This window comes from Penaeus vannamei, chromosome 15 (genome assembly GCF_042767895.1).
Source record: "Penaeus vannamei isolate JL-2024 chromosome 15, ASM4276789v1, whole genome shotgun sequence".
NCBI classification, from domain to species: Eukaryota; Metazoa; Arthropoda; class Malacostraca; order Decapoda; family Penaeidae; genus Penaeus; species Penaeus vannamei.
The window spans coordinates 36,291,079-36,296,078 of record NC_091563.1 but is presented as its reverse complement, the minus strand read 5'-3'; positions in this window follow the sequence as shown (position 1 = coordinate 36,296,078).

Below are 5,000 nucleotides of genomic sequence, written 5' to 3'. Positions count from 1 at the left end.
AGATAATAACAACACACTGCAATGGCGTCTCCTATATCGACATGTCCCGACGCAAAAATTCACCGACTCCGTAAAGAGCTGCAACCACAACCCGACTTTTCCGGTCTCCCTCCTCTCCCCTTCGGCTCGAAACACCACGGAGATGTTTAGGAGAAAGTGTGGAAATAAGGAGAGCGTATACGTAAACATATACTTATTTATTCATTGATTTACATAAGGCAGCGAGTAGATATATATATGCGTTTTTTTAACTAAGGAAAGAATTTACAATATACACTCCCTTTAGTTCCTTCACATACTTCTTGTTGTTGCTGCTCATATTATTATTATAATTTTATTATTATTATTATTATTATGATCATCATCATCAATATTATCACTATCATTTTCATGATTATCAATATTATAACTATCCTTTTCGTCATTATCATTATTTTCACTATCATTATTATCACCATTATCATCCTTATTAACATTGTTAATAGTATTTTCATGAGTATTAATAGTATTATTCTAATCATTGTCATTATCATTATCATCGTTATCATCATTATCACTTTTATCATTGCTGGTATCATTATCACTATTACTATTTTTGTTATTATATTCATTATCATCACCATTATTATTATCATTATTATTATTATTGGCATTATCATCATTATTATCACCATCATTGGTATTACCATTATCATTATTATTATCAGTATCAATATCATTATTATTATCAGTATAAATATCATTATTATCATCATTACTATTGATTATGATTATCATTATTGTCACTTTCATCATCATTATCAGCATCACTTTTATTATCATTATTATTATCATTATTATTATTATTATCATTATTTTACTATATCTTATTGCTGTTGTTATTATTATCATCATTGTCATTATCACTATCATTATTATCAGAGTAATGACTATGAAGTCATTACTCTGATAATAATAACATACATATTATTATCATAATTAATATCATTATCCTCCTCATTATCATATTGATTTTTTATCAGTATCATCGTTGTCACTATTATCATCATCATCAGTACTGTAATCATTATTAACAGAATAATAAGTATCAGTATTGGTATTACTATTAGTTTTACTATACAGAAAATGACAATAAAACCAACATTAATAATGATAGTAACGACAATAATAATGATAGTGATAATATTAATGCTTATAATAATAACAGTAACAATACCGTTACAAATACCAATATTAATGATCTATCTATCTAACTCTCTCTCTCTCTCTCTCTCTCTCTCTCTCTCTCTCTCTCTCTCTCTCTCTCTCTCTCTCTCTATATATATATATATATATATATATATATATATATATATATACATACACACACACACACATATTAGTGAGTATGCATTAGCAAAATCCACATATTCGCGGTAAACCCATTTCCGAGCTGCAGCCCCCCGCCCCGCCCGGCAGGTGAGCGCGCAAGACTCGGGTCATCAGAGCCAAAGCGTAGTTATCGGAGGGTCTTTCTTCTCGTCTCTCCCTCGCCCTCTCCTCTCCCCCTCGCTTCCTCTCCCACAGACGCCAATCGTATACGACAATCGACTCTCCCCTTACCTCTCCCCTCTAAGACAATGGGCCCGTCGAGAGGGGAATCCCGAAGATGAAAATGCATATTGTTTTCCCCAAATGATTTCTTTGGTGTGTACGACGGCGAGAGAATAAGATGGAAAGTGCATGAGACTGATGGACGAGTGGAGGGCGCCCTACAGGGGTTGAGGGGAGGGGGGGGGAAGGGGGAGGGGCGAGACGGCCAGGGAAAGGAGGTGGGGAGTCAGCAGGGAGGAGGGGGGGGAGAGTCGACCGGGGGAAGGGGAGGGGGAAGAGTCGGCCGGAGGAGGGGGAGATCAGCAGGGAGAAGGGGGGAGGAGTCGACCGGGGGAAGGGGGGGGTCAGCAGTAAGAAGGGGGGGTGGCCGGAGGAGGAGGGGAGTAAGCAGGGAGGAGGGGGGAGAGTCGGCCCGGGAAAGGAAAAATGATGGAAAGGTAGTAGTGAAGCAAAACAGAGAAGCGAAAAGGCACTACAAAATTTAGAAAAGATAGAGAAAAATTAAATATAAGAGTCAGAGTAAACAAGAAGGGAAAACTATGTAAAAAATTGGTTACAAATACAAATAAACAAAAAAGTAATAAAAAACAATAACAAAAAATACCTTGAAACAAGAATAAATAAGAAACCAAACAAAATAAAAATAAAACAAGCCCAAAAATAAATACAGACGCCCCAAAATGAAATACATTGACAAAATCAGGAAACACTTAAAGAGGAGAAATATAACTGTGTGAATATCTGAATTTATTAAAATCAAAATGAATAATAGAGAGCACTGGATGAGGTAAAATTAATAAGGCGCTTCCGACAGTGGAAAACAAAGGCGCGAACTCCTCTGGCAAAACCACACGCAAAAATATTTCATCCCGAGAAAGAAAGGGAAAAAAAGAGAAAGAAATAATGTGACAGTTCCAAAACTCGGTGAATACATCCGCGGCGCAACCGCGATTTACACCCGAAAAATGTTCATACACCATCAAAGAAAAATCCCGGACAAAAATTCCCTAACATTTTGGAATCTCAATCCACTTTCAGAATAGAAAAAAAGTGTAGAACCTACAGTGCTCGTAGTCTTTTGATTATTTTTTTTCCCTCGACATCAAACAAGTTCATACAACAGTAGGCAAAGCTTTAAGCACATTTGCGCGAGAATGAGTTTATTAATGACTAAAGAAGATTGCTATGCGCGCCCGAGTACTAATTAGTTTTAAAAAATCAAAAACCCTTTAAGAGGCTTATTTTTTTCCTCATTTGTAGGGGAAAAAATATGTTTACAAATCTAAAAGCCCAAGGTACATTAGCTCTTTTCAGCCACCCCGCGCCTGTGTTTCGCCGAAATGTCTGTAGACGGGACGGTTTACCTTTATTCCACCTCCCTCTCTCTCTCAAATGCCGCCGTTTCATCGAATCGTATCTTTCGTGTAAACGCCTTCCGGAATATATAACAACACATGAGAATATATTTTAAAAAACCGATAGAATATACCAGTATCGAATTGGTGTTCGGTTAAACGAGGCTCTCTACTTTGCAGAATTAGCCTACTGAGGAGCAGCTCAACCCACGCGGTCGTGAAATGGGGGAAGAAGAGCGCAGAGTAACGCGGCATTGGCAGTGCTGATTGTCAGACCCCAGAGAACCGTGTTGTTGATCTTCATAGTGTTGGCATTAAGGATCAGCGTCTGTGAGGATTCCTGTTCTCCTTGGAACTTTATTGGAGATCCGAGCCGAAGCACCTTCTTGGCCCAAGCTTTCGAGTCTCACCCCGACGAAGATATCATAATTTATATAATACTTATACATCAGTTGGCGGAGTTGTTGTAGCCTCGTGGTGGAAAAGGCTCTAAATCACAGCCTTCCGAAATTAAATCAAATTTATTAAATATATTTATAAAGGGGGGAACCTTAAGACTGTCAATATGAGCGAATATAACAAACGCGTCTGCAAAGGCGCCACGCGAATTCCACCCATGTGACAGGAGCGACAAAGGACGAATCTCCCAAACAAACGACTCAACCACTATGAGTTATTAGGCTAATTTCACACCAGTATTTCACCCTCCCTCTCCTTTCTCCCCCCACATCTCCCCCAGATACCCCCATCCTGCCTCCGTCACTATTAACCTCGGCTCCTCCATAACAATTCGGCAGACAACCGGTTTTTTAAATTCTTTTGCCCCCGAACGAGACGGCCTCCGCTGCTATAATGCGTGCTTGAGTTAGCAGGTTTTCCCCTAACCGAGCTTCCAACGCGGCACACAAGTCGCATAATAAACTAAAAACCGCAATGGCACCGAGCGAATCGAACAACCTCGAAGGAAAAGGGGAGCAGCGAGATAAAGCTTCGAAACCGAAAAAATGCTGGGGAGAGTGTAGAAAAAAGAAAAAAAATTGGTCTCCCTCGCACCCACAACTAGAGTGAACGTATGAATAGCCCTCTTCGAGTCCCCTCCGCCGTCCCCACGAGCACCCCCACCCCCTTTTCCCTCAGCCCCCTCCCCCACCCTCCCCCAGTGCTTCACACCCACCTCTTTCTCTCTTTTATCTCTCTCTGTCTGCCTGGCTCTCTCTCTCTCTCTCTCTCTCTCTCTCTCTCTCTCTCTCACTCTCTCTCTCTCTCTCTCTCTCTCTCTCTCTCTCTCTCTCTCTCTCTCTCTCTCTCTCTCTCTGCATTATGGTTATTGTCCTTTCTACCATTTATATTTATGCACGTATCCATATATATATATATACATATATATATATATATATATATATATATATATATATATTTGTGTATGTGTGTGTGTGTGTGTGTGTGTGTGTGTGTGTGTGTGTGTGTGTGTGTGTGTGTGTGTGTGTGTGTGTGTGTGTGTGTGTGTGTGTGTGTGTGTGAATGAGTGCATATGTGTGTGTGTGAATGAGTGCATATGTGTGTGTGTGAATGAGTGTATGTGTGTGTGTGTGTGTGTGTGTGTGTGTGTGTGTGTGTGTGTGTGTGTGTGTGTGTGTGTGTGTGTGTGTGTGTGTGTGTGTGTGTGTGTGTGTGTGTGTCTGTGTGTGTGTGAATGAGTGCATATGTGTGTGTGTGAGTGGATGTGTGTGTGTGTGTGTGTGTGTGTGTGTGTGTGTGTGTGTGTGTGTGTGTGTGTGTGTGTGTGTGTGTGTGTGTGTGTGTGTGTGTGTGTGTGTGTGTGTGTGTGTGTGCGTGGACGTTTAAGAGTACATGAGTGCGCGCATGCGTGAATGCGTACGAATGCGGAGACATTCCAATTTCACGGTGGAAGCCTCTTATTTCTCATTAGACGCATAAGCCTGATACGCATAAATGCACCAAGGTAATTATAAACAGCATCGTTAACAAATTATGTTCATGATTAGGAATCCAAGTTTACTACAGTACTCCCTAAATATCTAGATAACGACG